The following is a 17,631-nucleotide window of genomic DNA, read 5'->3' as shown; positions in this document are numbered from 1 at the left end:
TTTTTCACTATATATGTATCCCCAAAATATATTTTTTTATGTTTTAAATTTTTACCCATATAGCGTACTATGCCAGTATTTTTGTGTCCTGCTTTTTTTTGCTCTATTTTTGTGACCTTTTCATATGGATATATAAAATGCCATTTTGAGGCTATACCACAATATATATATTCCCAAAGAATGAATATTTAGGTAATTGTCAGTTTGGGATTTTTTGTTTGTTTGTTTGTTTGTTTTTAGTTCTTGTTCTAAAATATCCTTACACATTTCTCCTTTTGCACATGAGTTTCTGTTGTGCATATGCCTAGAATTGCTGGGTCATAGGGTGGGCACATCTTCAGTTTTGCTAGAGAATACCAAACTTCTCTTCAGAATAGTTACATTGGTGTGTCAGGTGGAACTAGAATCTGCTCTGAGTACGTCACAAGATTTAGTGAGGATCCAAGCAGAACAAGAGTGTGAGAACACGTGTGAAGTTGTTGACAGTGCTGTGTCATGAATCATGAAGGGGCAATTTTAAGTCAGTGTATGGACAACAATGGTCATAGGTAGACACTGGATAAATGACCAACTTGTCCTATGAATGAGGTCTTAATTTTATCTACCTTAGGACCATGTCCAGAGAATCAGCAAAAATGATTACATTTAATTATATCTTCATGTTTTGTGAGGGCTTTAGATCTGATATAAACATACAGGAAAAAATCCTTTTTAATAAAGCTGGAAGAGACATAATAGCATCAGTTTCTAGGCAGAAAATCAGCCCTATACAAATTCTAAAGGCTGGTTACAAACTGGACATGTTTTAACATGGTTTAGAATGTTTTCACCGAAAAACTAGCACTGTGCCTTTGTCTCTGAGAAAAATAGATAAATGAGTCAATTATGTGTTTACAGTTTAATTTATATTCAGTTATATTTTGCAGCTTAAAAGCCACTAACAAAAAAATAGAACATAACAAAATAAATCTCACTTGGAATACTGGTTGTTTTGTTTGCTGGTTGGTTCTTTTAGTGTACTTTCCTTTTTACTGTGTTTTTGTTTCTGGGTTAAGATGGTGGCAAACTGGTGATGCTTCATCCACTTTTACTCTCTCACTGAATAATCCATGGTGGACTGGAGAATCTCAATGATTGGTTCACCATACTCTGGCAGAAATTCCTACTGACTGCCATATAGGTAGGGCTTGACTAAGAAACTCTTGGTAACCAATGCAGACTCAGACCTCTTGAAAAAAAACCAGCAGGGCCAAGCTGGATAAAAGCCAAAATTACTATGTTTGCCAGATTACACTATCAGGTTTCGTAGAACAGCTAGGACTCTCATATACCTAAAGATAGTGAAAAGATGTATAGAGATTGCTGAGGTTGGAGATATATGCTGAGTTTAATCTAACACTGTAATCTACAATGGCCTTTCAATGAAGATTTAAGGTATTTGGAATCTGTTCTGCAGACAGAAGGGAAAGTACTGATGATTTTGAGCAGTGACAATAGGATCAGATGCATGCTTTAAAAGGTCCAGAAGTATAAAGGGTATATGTATATTAGGGCTGGAGTGGCTGGAGGCTGGGAGACAAACTTATTGTAAGACTCCACATAAAATCATACTTACCTCACTGAGTCCTGTCCTCAGGTAAATACTGTTAATTAAAAGGGTTTCACCATTTACAGAGCTTTTAGATTATTTATCCTTAATATTATTATCCCCACATGTGCTCATGAGCAAGCCTCTCAGGATCTTCTGCTCCAGTCTTGTGACGGTAGCATGTTCCTGCTTCTGGTGGTGCTAAACCCTGGGCAATCATCTCTTCTAGGAACAGCTGTTCTTCATGGGTGACTGCTGTGAAACCAACAGGATGATCTCTTTTCTATTTAATCCTAAGAGTGGGCATAAGGTAAGCATTTGCAAGATTTTGCTGAAAGTTTTGGAGTGTAAGAAGGAAAATGCTACACTGAATATAATTACAACTATTCAGGCACAGACGCATCCCAGAGTCTCTTACCAAGTTGACTCTCCTGTCTGTCTTCCTTTTCTGCCTTCACTTGGCTTCAGACAGCTCACCTTCCAACCACTGGAAGTGTTTATAGCATCTCCACGTCTGTCCACAAGGTGGAGTTCAAGGCCAAATTTTTCACCAGCCCCAGATACTGGAAGGAGTATTTTTAATTCATTCATAGTCAAGGTAAGGCCTGCCTCCTAGGTCTTCATTTCCTGTTCATACATTGAATCTGACAGTGGCAACATATTCCCTTTGGAGGAAATTCTGTCTAGGCCTAAAGCAGTGTGGTCTAGCTTTATGGTTTGATTAAAGACAATCACACCATGTCCAATATATTTCCTACATCACATGTAGGCCATAAACAGTCTGATCAAGGTTTGGCTATGTCAAGTCCAACACAGCTCCTGGGCATCAAATGATCATAAACTCTGGAGGTTCACTCTCACTCATGGCACCTGTCTTAGCCTGTTTTCTGTTGCTTATAACAAAATACCTGAAAATTTATAAAAAAAATAAAATTTATTTCTTACAGTTCTGGAGGCTGGGAAGTTCAAGATTGAGGGGCCACATCTGGTGAGGGCCTTCTTGATGGTAGAAACTCTCTGCAGTCCTGAGGTAGCGCAGGGTATCACATGGCAAGGGGACTAAGTATGCTAACATGGTAGCTTAGGTCTCTCTTTCTCTTCTTATAAAGCCACCAGTTCTACTTCCATAATCTGTCAGTGGATTAATCCATTCACAAGGGCAGAACCCTCATGTTCCAATCACCTGTTAAAGGCCATACCTCTGAATACTGCCACATTGGAGATAAAGTTTCAACATAAGTTTTGGAGGGAATATTCAAACCATAGCAGTTCCTTTCTGTGGATTTTTATGCATGCATGTACACATGTGTGTAGAGACACAGAAAGGCCCAGAGAGGCAGAAAACGCATATATACACCTGTACATTAAATCCATCTATGTGCACATATACGAAGTTGTAGAAATAGGACCATAGTATATATCCTCCTCTATAAATTTTTCCACTTATAGAATGTGAACATGTTTGTAGGTTCTTTTATGCAGAGTTACTTCTTTATATAGTATTCCATTGTGTGAATAAAGCATAATTTATTTAGCAAATCCTTGTTGATATATATTGGGACAGTTTTCAAAATTTGGTTATTATGAACAATGCCACCAAGAACATTGTCATACACATTTATTGTGTACTTATGCGTGAATTTCAATAGAGTGACCCATTAATTCAAATATTTATTTCTTATCTTTCCAGGTAAAATATTGGGTAGGTCCTTTGGAGTTCTAGACTCAGTTTGAGATTACAGAAGATATGCTCAACATCCTCCTTTGACCTGGTCCCAGTTTCACCATATTTGATAGATGCTTTATAGTCTCTGGTAAGGAGGTGTACAATTCTCTGATTTTATTACAGTTTTTAGGGAATTTTATTTTGTTCACTTCAACAAGAAAAATTACATAAATAGATAACAGCTCCACTCAAAGCTGTTTTAAATGAACAAAATATTGGACTTTGTGAACAAATGTGATGCTTTTTCTTTCTATAATTATTGGCTAGCAATCTTATTTTACTAAATCTATACTGACAAATTTAATTTGGTCCATTTATTTGAGTTTAAAGACTGTTTCACACTCTCCCCAGTGAAACAGTCATGGGCCATTGCTATCCTCAAAAGAACTAAATATATAAGAAGCAGCTTTCCTCCAAAAAAGAAGATAAAGTCTTCTTTTCCCTTTAGAGCATGAATTTCAGTGGCACGTAAAACTATTTTAGCAACAATATGCTCACTTCTTCCATGATATGTTTTTCTTCCCTACTAAGTTGAAAGTTTCTCTCAGTTACCATAGCCACTCACAAGTTTTTCTCTACCTAACTGAAGTTGCCCTCTTCTGCTGGTCATTAGGACATTAACTTTTAGAAAGATTTCTGTTTCAGCCTCTTGTTTTGAAGGCAGGCTTTTAATTTCCTCAGAGAAATTGCAATGGAACGAAAATTTGTTCTCTCTTTTACATGTGTACACTTTCATAAGAGACGTAATGTTTTTAAATAAAATTTTTAATTCATGCAAAAGCATGTCTCTAACAGTGTGAAGGTTATAAAGATTAATAATAGTAGAAATATCCATGTACCAGTCACACAGAATAATTCTAGTCAGATATAGTTTTTGTAAGGACAAAAAGAAAATAGATCTAAAAAGGTAAATAAGAGAGATCATTGCATAGTCCTACACAGTTTAACAAAGGTTGTTTAGAAAGGACCCGCTCCATACTTATTCGATTCTCCATTTTCCACTGAATTTCCTTTCCAAACAATGTACAGTATTCTCAATATCTATCAAAATTCCATAAAAGTTATGATTCCCAATTTACACAAACTGTCCACCAAGATGTTTTCTCCCAAACATCACATTCTGGAACCAAGCCATTAAAGACTTAGACTGTGACACAGTTTTCATTATTAGAACCATACACATTGGTGTAATTACCCTCACCTCCCATTTACTACCCTATAAAGGGAATCCCTGTGGCCTTAGACTTACACACACATCTAGGAGCTCTAAGGACCAGGAAAAGTTAAAAGTGAACCAACCACTCAATAAGGTGGCTCTTCAGACCCTTCAGTGCCTACCATGAGGGGGGAACAATTCCACAGGAAATGGCTTAGGCAGAGTCATCCCAAACCTAAGCTGCCTCTACTGGCTAGAAATCAACTGTGGAGTTCCAACCAACAGTAACCAGCCAGCCATACCTCAGGCTTTCATTCTCATAAAAGACTAAACTACCGTAAACCCAAAGTAAAATTCTAAGGCCCCCCCAACCATCTGAATGGACATCCTCCTCTGCCAGGGCACTCTAAAATTTAACCTGAAAGAGTGGTTCAGGATATGGCAGAAAGTGGGGGGGGTCGGACCTACCTCATTATACCCTCCAAAATTAACATAAACACAGACCTTAAATATGATAAGAAACATTCTAATGTATTCTCTCTGAAGCCATCTACCTGGAGGCTCCATCAGGATGATGAAACTTTGGTGTCTACAACCTCTTACTATAGCCCAGACATTGCATTTTATTGATAATAACCAGTTGCCAATCAGAAAATTTTTAAATCTACCTATAAATTGAAAGCACCCCCCCTTCCAGTTGTCCCGCCTTTCTGGACCGAATCAATGTGTACCTTAAATGTATTTAAATGATGTCTCATGTTTCCCTAAAATGTGTAAAATCAAGCTGCACCCCAACCACCTTGGGCACATGTTCTCAGGATATCCTGAGGGCTGTGTCACAGGCCATAGTCATTTATGTTTGTCTCAGAATAAATCTTTTCAAATATTTTACAGAGTTTGACCCTTTTCCTCCACACTATGCCCCTAGTCACCACAAAAGCACAATCCCCGGCTGTTACCAGAAGGTTCCCCCAATTCCCAGATGGAAAGAGGCCAGGAGAGACCAAAATTCAAGCTAATTTGTTAGTTCTCACCGTTCTGCCCCCATCCCGACCTCTGCACTATTGGTTGTAAGGCAAATTTTTGTTTTTTTTTTTTTTTCCTTGTCAGCCTCCTAGAAACCCTGCCCGCTGCCTAGACAAGGGAATTGCAATGGAGAAAGAGTAGCAGAGAGGCTGTGTGGGACACTGGAGTTTTATTATTACTCAAATCTGTCTCTCCAAGCCTTCCCCGGGATCAGAGTTTTTAAGGATAATTTGATGGGGAGAGGCTTGGGAAGTGGGGTGTGCTGATTGGTCGGGTTGGAGATGGAATCATAGGGGGTCAAAGTGAGTTTCTCTTGCTGTCTTCTGTTCTTGGGTGAAATAGCAGAACTGGTTGAGCCGGGTTACCAGCCTCAATCTGGTTGAGCCAGATTACCAGACCTGGAGTGCAGTGTCTGCAAAATATGTCAAGCACTGATGTTAGATTTTGCAATAGTGATGTTATTCACAGGAGCAATTTGGGGAGGTTCAAATACTTGCAGCCAGAGGCTGCATGGCCCCAAACCATAATTTCTAATCTTGTAGCTAGTTTGTTAGTCCTACAAAGACAGACTCAGACTGGTCGCCAGGCAAGAAGGGGTAATTTGTTTTGCTTTCCCCTTTGGGAAAGGGCTATTATTAATTTTGTTTCAAAGTTGAACGATAAACTAAATTCCTTCCCAAGGTTAGTTTGGCCTATGCCCAGGAATGAACAAGTCCAGCTTAAAGGTTAGAAACAAGATAGAGTCGAGTCAGTTAGGTCTGATCTCTTTTACTGTCATAATTTCCTCAGTTACAATTTTTGCAAAGGCGGTTTCAGCCTTCCTGGAACAAAGCCTGTGGTTGTTTTCTTTCTTTCTTTTTTTTTATTATTATTATTATACTTTAAGTTCTAGGGTACATGTGCACAATGTGCAGGTTTGTTACATATGTATACATGTGCCATGTTGGTGTGCTGCACCCATTAACCCGTCATTTACATTAGGTATATCTCCTCATACTATCCCTCCCCGCTCCCCCCGCCTATGATTGTTTTCAAAGTACCTGACTTACACGGCATTTTTAAACTGACCTGGGCCTGCTTTTCTCCTTCCTCTTTTGTCCTAATAGTTGTATAGGGCCAGACTGTGATAATGTACATTTGCTTTTGTCTTTATCCATTGTACTTTCTGCTTTTGTGATTAGGATGTAATGAAGTAGTTAGAAGCATTCCTTCACATTTCTCCAATTGGCTATGCTGACTTTTTATATAAAACCGATATTTGCTCTGCCAGTGCATCTGAAAAATCCACCCGTAGATTTATTTATTTATTTATTTTTATTATTATTATACTTTAAGTTTTAGGGTACATGTGCACAACATGCAGGTTTGTTACATATGTATACATGTGCCATGTTGGTGTGCTGCACCCATTAACTCGTCATTTAGCATTAGGTATATCTCCTAATGCTATCCCTCCCCCCTCCCCCTACCCCACAACAGTCCCCAGTGTGTGACGTTCCCCTTCCTGTGTCCATGTGTTCTCATTGTTCAATTCCCACCTATGAGTGAGAACATGCGGTGTTTGGTTTTTTGTCCTTGCGATAGTTTGCTGAGAATGATGATTTCCAGCTTCATCCATGTCCCTACAAAGGACATGAACTCATCCTTTTTTATGGCTGCATAGTATTCCATGGTGTATATGTGCCACATGTTCTTAATCCAGTCTATCACTGTTGGACATTTGGGTTGGTTCCAAGTCGTTGCTATTGTGAATAGTGCCACAATAAACATACGTGTGCATGTGTCTTTATAGCAGCATGATTTATAATCCTTTGGGTATATACCCAGTAATGGGATGGCTGGGTCAAATGGTATTTCTAGTTCTAGATCCCTGTGGAATCGGCACACTGACTTCCACAATGGTTGAACTAGTTTACAGTCCCACCAACTGTGTAAAAATGTTCCTGTTTCTCCACATCCTCTCTAGCACCTCTTGTTTCCTGACTTTTTAATGTTCGCCATTCTAACTGGTGTGAGGTGATATCTCATTGTGGCTTTGATTTGCATTTCTCTGATAGCCAGTGATGATGAGCATTTTTTCATGTGTTTTTTGGCTGCATAAATGTCTTCTTTTGAGAAGTGTCTGTTCATATCCTTTGCCCACTTTTTGATGGGGTTGTTTGTTTTTTTCTTGTAAATTTGTTTGAGTTCATTGTACATTCTGGATATTAGCCGTTTGTCAGATGAGTAGGTTGCAAAAATTTTCTCCCATTTTCTAGGTTGCCTGTTCACTCTGATGGTAGTTTCTTTTGCTATGCAGAAGCTCTTTAGTTTAATTCAATCCCATTTGTCAATTTTGGTTTTTGTTGCCATTGCTTTTGGTGTTTTAGACATGAAGTCCTTGCCCATGCTTATGTCCTGAATGGTATTGCCTAGGTTTTCTTCTAGGGTTTTTATGGTTTTAGGTCTAACATGTAAGTCTTTAATCCATCTTGAATTAATTTTTATATAAGGTGTGAGGAAGGGATCCAGTTTCAGCTTTCTACTTATGACTAGCCAGTTTTCCCAGCACCATTTATTAAATAGGGAATCATTTCCCCATTGCTTGTTTTTGTCAGGTTTGTCAAAGATCAGATAGTTGTAGATATGCAGCATTATTTCTGAGGGCTCTGTTCTGTTCCATTGGTCTATATCTGTGTTTTGGTACCAGTATCATGCTGTTTTGGTTAGTGTAGCCTTGTAGTATAGTTTGAAGTCAGGTAGGGTGATGCTTCCAGCTTTGTTCTTTCAGCTTAGGATCGACTTGGTGATGCAGGCTCTTTTTTGGTTCCATATGAACTTTAAAGTAGTTTTTTCCAATTCTGTGAAGAAAGTCATTGGTAGCTTGATGGGGATGGCATTGAATGTATAAATTACCTTGGGCAGTATGGCCATTTTCACAATATTGATTCTTCCTACCCATGAGCATGGAATGTCCTTCCATTTGTTTGTATCCTCTTTTATTTCATTGAGCAGTGGTTTGTAGTTCTCCTTGAAGAGGTCCTTCACATCCCTTGTAAGCTGGATTCCTAGGTGTTTTATTCTCTTTGAAGCAATTGTGAATGGGAGTTCACTTATGATTTGGCTCTCTGTTTGTCTGTTTTTGGTGTATAAGAATGCTTGTGATTTTTGTACATTGATTTTGTATCCTGAGACTTTGCTGAAGTTGCTTATCAGCTTAAGGAGATTTTGGGCTGAGACGATGGGGTTTTCTAGATATACAGTCATGTCATCTGCAAACAGGGACAACTTGACTTCCTCTTTTCCTAATTGAATACCCTTTATTTCCTTCCCCTGCCTGATTTCCCTGGCCAGAACTTCCAACACTATGTTGAATAGGAGTGGTGAGAGGGGGCATCCCTGTCTTGTGCCCGTTTTCAAAGGGAATGCTTCCAGTTTTTGTCCATTCAGTATGATATTGGCTGTGGGTTTGTCAGAGATAGCTCTTATTATTTTGAGATACGTCCCATCAATACCTAATTTTGAGAGTTTTTAGCATGAAGGGCTGTTGAATTTTGTCAAAGGCCTTTTCTGCATCTATTGAGATAATCATGTGGTTTTTGTCTTTGGTTCTGTTTATAGGCTGGATTACGTTTATTGATTTTCATGTGTTGAACCAGCCTTGCATCCCAGGGATGAAGCCCACTTGATCATGTTGGATAAGCTTTTTGATGTGTTACAGGATTCGCTTTGCCAGTATTTTATATTGAGGATTTTTGTATCAATGTTCCTCAAGGATATTGTTCTAAAATTCTCTTTTTTGGGTTGTGTCTCTGCCAGGCTTTGGTATCAGGATGATGCTGGCCTCATAAAATGAGTTAGGGAGGATTCCCTCTTTTTCTATTGATTGGAATAGTTTCTGAAGGAATGGTACCAGCTCCTCCTTTTAGCTCTGGTAGAATTCGGCTGTGAATCCATCTGGTCCTGGACTTGTTTTGGTTGGTAAGCTATTAATTATTGCCTCAATTTCAGAGCCTGTTATTGGTCTATTCAGAGATTCAACTTCTTCCTGGTTTAGTCTTGGGAAGGTGTATGTGTCCAGTAATTTATCCGTTTCTTCTAGATTTTCTAGTTTATTTACATAGAGGTGTTTATAGTATTCTCTGATGGTAATTTGTATTTCTGTGGGATCAGTGGTGATATCCCCTTTATCATTTTTTATTGCATCTATTTGATTCTTCTCTCTTTTCTTCTTTGTTAGCCAGATTAGTGGTCTATCTATTTTGTTGATCTTTTCAAAATACTAGCTCCCAGATTCATTGACTTTTTGAAGGGTTCTTTGTGTCTCTATCTCCTTCAGTTCTGCTCTGATCTTAGTTATTTTTTGTCTTCTGCTAGCTTTTGAATGTGTTTGCTTTTCCTTCTGTAGTTTTTTTAATTGTGATGTTAGGTTGTCAATTTTATACTTTTTATAAAGTTTTTATTATTATTTTAGAATATACTACTTCTTATTTTTTAAAAAACTTTGTATTTTTTGTAGAGGCGGGGTTTCACCATGTTGACCAGGCTGGTGTCGAACTCCTGACCTCAAGCTACCTGGGAGGCTGAGGCAGGAGAATTGCTTGAGCCTGGGAATGGGAGGTGGAGGTTGCAATGAGCCAAGATTGTGCCACTGCACTCCAGCCTGGGCAACAAAGCTAGAGTCTGTCTCAAAAAAATGAATAAATAAAAATTAAAACTAAAATAAAATTAAAAACTTAGCTGTTAAAGAGCCTCAGGCAGGTCTTCAGGAGATATTCCAGGAGAAGCATTTTTATCATAGAAGGTGATAACCTCATGCATGTTATTACCCCTGAAGACCTCCCAGTGAGACAAGATGTGAAGGCCTGACCCTGTATAGGCCTAGACTAATGTGTGTGTTTCTATCTTACTTTTTTAACACAAAAAGTATGAAAAGTAAAATTTAAAACTGAAAAATGGGAAAATGCTTATTGAGTAATGACATGAAGAAAGATAATATTTTTGTACACATGTACAGTGTGTTATTGTTTTAAGTAAAGTGTTATTACAAGAGTCAAAAGTTAAAAATAAAATATTTATCAAGTAAAAATATTACAATAAGCTAAGGTTAATTTTTTATTGAGGAGAGAAAAAACTTTTTAAAATAAATTTAGTGTAGCCTATATGTACAGTGTTTGTAAAGTCTACAGTAGGGTACAGTAATGTTTTGGGCCTTCGCCTTTACTCACCATGTACTCACTGACTCAACCAGAGCAACTTCCAGTTCTGCAGGCTTCATTTATGGCAAGTTCCCTATACAGTTGTACCATTTTTCAATAATTTATAACATATTTTTACTGTACTTTTTTATACTTAGATATGACTAGATACACAAATACTTACCATTGTGTTACATTTGTCTATAGTATGCAGTACAGTAACATGCTGCAAAGGTTTGTTGCCTAGGAGCAATAGGCTATACTATGTAGGTAGGCTATCCCATCTTGGTTTGTGTAAGTATACTCTGAAATGTTCACACAGTAATGAAATCACCTAACAATGCATTTCTCTGAAAGTATCCCCATCACTGTGACACATGACACTATATGTGTTTGTGTGTGTGTATATGTGTGTATAGTATATATATAATCAAGTAGTTTATAATGGATTATAATGAAAAGCCTGTAGAAAATTATGCCCCAAAGAAATATTATGCACTGTATCAGCAAACATTTGTCACTAGACTTTCTCTAAAAGATAATTTAAAATGTGTATAAAAGATGCCTGCCAAGAGCAAAACATACTTCTCTGACTCGTACAGGAAAGTATGAAAGGGCTCATCATTGAGTATATGGAGTCACAGATCTGATTAGGAAAATAGATAATGACATTTTGTGTATTGTAATGGGCTATGGGTTTAAAAGTTTCTTCCAATATGTGTTTAAAATTTTAAGATTAAATACACTTTTTAAATGTCTCTTAGGCAATATGAGTCAGAAAACTTGATATGTAAAGGAGTTTTGCAAGTATATATTTGGCACATTTTGCTTTCCCTAGGAAAGGTAAGTGTTTTAACTTCTCAAGACTGCCTAAAATGATAGAGAAATAAAAAAGCATAGTAAATACCAAGCTTGACAAACCTGTGCAATAGACATATCTTTGCATCTTTTAAGATATTCTGCATATTAATCAAGATGGCAAATGCTGATATAGCACTAACCATGTGCCAGATACTTTTGTGAGGATTTCTATATATTAGTTTAATTCTCATAGGACATTATGATGTAATTACTATCATTAAGAGGTTACAGTCCTGGTTATCTTTTTTTTTTTTTAATTTTTATTTATTTATTTATTTATTTATTTATTTTGAGATGGAGTCTTGCTCTGTTGCCTAGGCTGGAGTGCAGTGGTGCGATCTCGGCTCACTGCAAGCTCCACCTCCCGGGTTCACACCATTCTCCTGCCTCAGCCTCCCGAGTAGCTGGGACTACAGGCGCCCGCCACCACGCCCAGCTAATTTTTTGTATTTCTAGCAGAGACGGGGTTTCACTGTGTTATCCAGGATGGTCTCGATCTCCTGACCCTGTGATCCACCTGCCTTGGCCTCCCAAAGTGCTGGGATTACAGGTGTGAGCCACTGCGCCTGGCCCTACAGTACTGATTTTCTATTGCTGCCAGAATACGTTGCCACAAACTTGGTGGCTTAAAATGACACTCATTTATCTCATAATTTTGTTGGTCAGAAGCCAGTATCAGCCTGTTGGACTTTTATCTGAGAAGAATCTGCTTCCAAGTTTTTTCAGGTTGTTGGTAGAATCCAGTTTTTTTTCAGTTATAGGACTGAGGTCCCCATTTTCCTTCTGGTTGTCAGTCAGGGTCCCTCTTATCTTCTAGAGGCTTCTCTCTAGTCTTTGCAAATGGCTCCCTACATCTCAGATCCAGCAACATGCATTGAATCCTTATGCTTGTAATATCTTTGACTTCGTCTTCTGCATCTCTCTCTTGCCTTCTTCTTCTACCACCAATTATGAAGTTCTCTGTTTTGGTGACCCCTTCCACCAACCCTAATTTACTCCACACTCTCATAAAAAAACATTCAGGCCTATCAACAGATAACACAAAGATTCTTTGTGGTGACAAAAAGTTTCTAGGCAAAGATGCTACTTCTGATATTCAGTGTATTATTCCCTTAACTTTAAGCTGTGTCTTATCACCTGTAATTCTATAAGCAAGTGCTGTTGTCTGACAGAAATAAATTCTAATGTACATCTCTGCTGGCAATTTGAGTTTCCATAAGCAGTCCTCAAAGACAAGGTCCAGGATTCTTTTCTCTAATGGTGAAAACCACTAAAGAGATTGTCATGTAAATAGTCAAGAAAAATGTAAAGGTTTTGTCAGGCATGTGCACTGAAGGCAGTGGGTGTCTTTTGCATGGTATATATCTTTAGCAAACCTTTGCTTTACTATCATTTATGAGGTTGCTCTATGAAACTTTACAAGAGAAAGAAAACGTCCTTGAACAGCAATGCAGGATTGTTACTATGGTGATGTCAGATATGCTGCTACAATGTGAAAGTATATCCCATAGGAATTTGGAAAAAACAAACAAACAAACAAACAAACACAGGCTATCTACCTCCTAGCAAGATAGAGGGAAATTTGATCAATATCCATCTGTATGTCCTTTTCATACCAATAGCCCACAGTTAAGTAGGCCTCTTGCCTCCGTATCATACACCACTCTGGTAAACCAGAAGCATCCTTTTATGACAGAGGTATAATCAGACAAGCTTATCAAAACACTTCTATGGAACTTATATTTTGAAATGCCAAACATTGGATGTCTTGACTACCACATATCTTCTGTCTAGAGGAGTATTCAATTTCACTATGAATAGGTCTCTATTAAGTCTCAGTTGTGTTGACATTGGGCCTGATCATTTGACTGAGGACAGGTAAGGGAGAGTGTAATCCAGCTTGCTACTCACCTAGAATAACATGATGTGAGGGGGCAGGGAGTAGACACCTAGTCATCTTCATGGTTGCAACTTTATCTCTTATAATCTGGCTTGTATTGAATGATCTCCAGTACTACTTGAAATATTTTCTGGATTGCTAGCGGTGCAGATGCTATATTGAAAACATTCACATTTGTGTATATGACTCAAGACTTAGAATCATTATCAAACGGATTTTTAGTCTGGCATCTAAATAGCAAATGGTCTTACAGCAAGAGCAACAGATACTGGTAAGTTGCTTATTAAGTCAGTTTCCAGTACTCACACAATGCAATTAGCTGAGAAGTATTATATCTTTAAAGTTATAACACCATAATAATGCTACTTATGAAGCAATGATTACCTTTTTCCAATTCCTTTCTGTTAAATAACACCTAAATAATTTTCAGAAAGCACAATATAGGTCATTTGAAACTTTGTGCAAAAAAAAAAAAAAAAAAAAAATCGTAAGAGCCCATGAATCAGTTGAGCCTGTTCTTCTAGCTAAGCTATTTTTTTCTCCATTCATGAAGAGATACATTAATTATGTAGCAAATCATTAATTTTCGTGGTAAAGTCTACTAAGTTGTACTTCTCTTTTAGTTTGGATCACAAGACTATAAATTATATCCTGTAACATTGTGGTCCATGCCCCTCCCACATTTATAATTATCACTACTGTTAAAGTTAGCTTCAGAGTAACGTATCCAAGAAATTCAGAATTACTCTTATATTTACGAATGTGATTTAAGAACTCTCCTACATCAATCTCGCTACATATGTAAGAACACAAATTTGTTTAAATTACCATCCTGTAACTAATTCATGCTGTATAAAAACCTCAGGGGCCCTTATCTTGAATCAGAAACTTTTGATACCAAAGGCATAGTTAAAATATTTAGTTGGCCCTAAAGCACTTGGATTTCTCCAAGCTTCTCATTCTTACAGCTTACATGAAATTCCCATCTACAGGCTTAGGTGCAAACTGTCCTTATCACAGGATTTAAAAATCTGATTTGATTCAGATGGTCCAGGTGAGAGGAAAACAAAATGTCTGATCTGAAGGGCTGTGGGGAATACTGGGCCTTTTGAAACCCCATTGTGACTTAGACGTATTTTGGAGACCTGGCTTGTGGAACAAGCAGATACTAGATCATAACTATAGGTATTAAAAGGTGATGACTTTTGGCCCAGAGGCATATGGGATTAGTGACCTGGAATCACTGTTAGAATCTTTGGAACCCAGTGCCATTTTTTATTATAGTGGTCATAAATACTGTCTGTTGACTTTATTTCTAACCATTCTGAACTGGATGGAATATATAAAACCATCATAATCGCAATTTCTTGTGTTTGACAAACATTTTAGTGGACAGAGTTAACCTTTTGATAGTTAAAATCTTCAGTGCATTTAAGGCTCTATCTATGTCTAGGCATATACACATACACACACATGCACACTCACACACTAATGCAGTGTTCAGAACATCCACCACCCTGATATCTTTAGCTGCTGTAATGTCTCCCTCATGAGACTTTTCCCTGCTTATTTATTATTGAGTAGAGATGAATGAATATTTATTGAACTTTTAATGTCAATAATTCTTGGTATTTAGCAATAAGAGTTTCAACTATTCTAACAAGTCCTCCCTTTAAGAGTTAAAATGCTCATTATTAACAAGGTCTCCATGCAGGTTTTCTTTTTTCTTCTACCAGAATCACCTATCCTCACTTTCTTGAGCATTTTCTGATGATTCTCTATATACTTCCATTACAGCCATTTAAGTCAAATATATTTTTTAATTAAAATTTTGTATTAAAGTTATACATGCACATAGTTTAAAGAGTCAGCTAATTCTGCAGGGCATGTGGCTTAGTCCATTCTGGTTGCTATTAAAAAAAGAACTATAGATTGAGTAGCTTATAAACAACAGAAACTTATTTCTCACAGTTCTGGAAGCTGAGAAGTCCAAGATTAAGGTGCGAGAAGATTACATGTCTTCTGAGGGCCATCTTCTGAGACATAGAAGGTATCTTTTCACTGTGACCTCACATGGCAGAAGAAGGAAATAAGCTCCTTTTGGCTCCTTTTATAAACACTCTAATACAAGTGACAAGGGCTTCACTCTACCTAATCACCTCCCAAAAGTCATATCTCTTAATAAACTATTCAGGTCTCAAAATACGAATTTTGAATGGACACAAATATTCAGTCCATAGCAGTGTGTTAAGGCAAACAGCAGTCACCAATCCACCTCTCTCCATTTCCACTTTGAATTTTCTGGTTTTTTTTTTTTTTTTTTTTTTTTGTTATGTATCTTTCTTTCAAAATATTAGGCTTATATAGCAACTTATTGGCTTTTCAGGTTTAGGCATAGTTTATCTGCATTTCAACATGCAAGATGAGAATCATTTCTCTTTTTTCTCTCTGTGCCTCAGTCATCTGTTTGTGCCTCAACTCCTCCTCCCTCCAAATTATAATTTTTGTTAGACAACTGTATAGCATTTATATGATTATATGTGGTTTTTTTTTTACAGCTGAGCCATTTATTAGACTGTGATTACTATTTCTTTCCTGCACAACATCTTGTTTTTTCTGGAATTAAGATTGGCCTTTTCCCCCACGTACTTGATTTTTGTATGTTCTTATTACTTACCCAAAACTAAAGTCTTTGCTAGCTATCAAAATCTCCTCTCATACAGTTATTCACAGCAGATTTTTTATCACTTTTATTTTCCTTATGTAGTCTCTTCTTAGCCTTCTGACTTGAGGCAATCTGTACTGATTGCCCTCCTACCTGATTTTGGATCACTTTTTTCCTGTAATTGCTACCTTTCTCTTTCTGAGTCCAGTTATTTGCTTTGGTTCCACATATCCTTCATGTAATTAATATGCTGAGAAAGGCTTAGGGCCTCTGGCTCTTAGGAGCATAACTTTAAGGTATCTTCAGCTCTCCTAAGTACAAACACAGTTTGGTTTAACGATGGCATAGGAGAAGGTAGCCTCTCAGAAATCCATCTCTGCTGCTGCTTTGTCAAGGATTTTCTGATATATGAATGTAGCTGCTACTCTTTCTTTCTTATGTCAATTCTAAAAAATATCTTTTAGAGATTTATGAAATAGCAATTTTTTTGTTTAAAGGAAAGACTTAGGTGTATGTGTGTGTGCATGCCTGTGAGTATCTTTGTTCTTACTTTGAAAATGTGCCTGATGAGATTAGTGTTTCTCCAAAATCGAAAAAAAGAAAAATTTAAGACTCTGTTTTATTGTATTTTTACAAAATAGTTTAAACACAAAAGGGAAATCTAGATTATCTTCTCTTATGATAAGAGTTTGTGTGTGTGTGTGTGTGTGTGTGTGTGTGTGTATGTGTGTGTGTGTGTGTGATTGTGGAAACAAAAGGCTGAGAGGCTTTAAAAAAACCAGGAAAAAGATGGTTTTCTTTACCTCAAGACTCAAGACATGTGATGGTGTACCTCAAGACATGTGGTGGTGTCAAAAATAGATTAAAAACAAACCACATAAACAATTCTTTTATTGTAGAGTGGAATTCAACTTTGCATAATGCAGGGTACTCCTCTTTCAGTAAAACTGGATGATATGGTTTGGCTGTGTGTCCCCACCCAAATCCAAATCTTTTTTTTTTTTTTTTTTTTTTGAGATAGAGTCTCGCTCTGTCACCCAGGCTGGAGTGCAGTGGCATGATCTTGGCTCACTACAACCTCCATCTCCCGGGTTCAAGCAATTCTCCTGCCTCAGCCTCCTGAGTAGCTGGGACTACAGGCACATGCCTCCACCCCCGGCTAATTTTTGTATTTTTTAGTAGAGACGGGGTTTCGCCATGTTGGTCAGGCTCATCTCAAACTTCTGACCTCATGATCCCCTGCCTTATCCTCCCAAAGTGCTGGGGTTACAGGCGTGAGTCACTGTGCCCTTCCCCAAATCTCATTTTGTAGCTCCCATAATTCCCATATGTTGTGGCAGAGACCCGGTGGGAGATTATCGAATTATGGGAATGGGTCTTTCCCATGCTGTACTCATGATAGTGAGTGGATCTCACAAGATCTGATGGTTTTAAAAACAGAAGTTGCCCTGCACAAGCTGTCTCTTTGACTGCTGCCATCCATGTAAGATGTGACTTGCTCCTCCTTGCCTTCTGCCATGATTTTGAGGCCT

General features: G+C 37.7%; 1 protein-coding gene across 1 annotated transcript in view; it reads left to right on the top strand.

The window, feature by feature from the left end:
- SPIN3 (spindlin family, member 3) overlaps positions 1 to 17,631 on the top strand; it is a 108,971-nt gene that overhangs the window by 15,022 nt on the left and 76,318 nt on the right. Inside the window, 2 exon segments of the mRNA NM_001132165.1 lie at positions 1,818 to 1,898; positions 3,279 to 3,402. The gene's annotated coding sequence lies outside the window, so the exon portion shown is untranslated.

The sequence above is a fragment of the Pongo abelii genome, chromosome X, assembly GCF_028885655.2.
Source record: "Pongo abelii isolate AG06213 chromosome X, NHGRI_mPonAbe1-v2.0_pri, whole genome shotgun sequence".
NCBI classification, from domain to species: domain Eukaryota; kingdom Metazoa; phylum Chordata; class Mammalia; order Primates; family Hominidae; genus Pongo; species Pongo abelii.
Note: the sequence above shows the minus strand (reverse complement) of the source record. Positions and strands in the feature narration are given on the sequence as shown.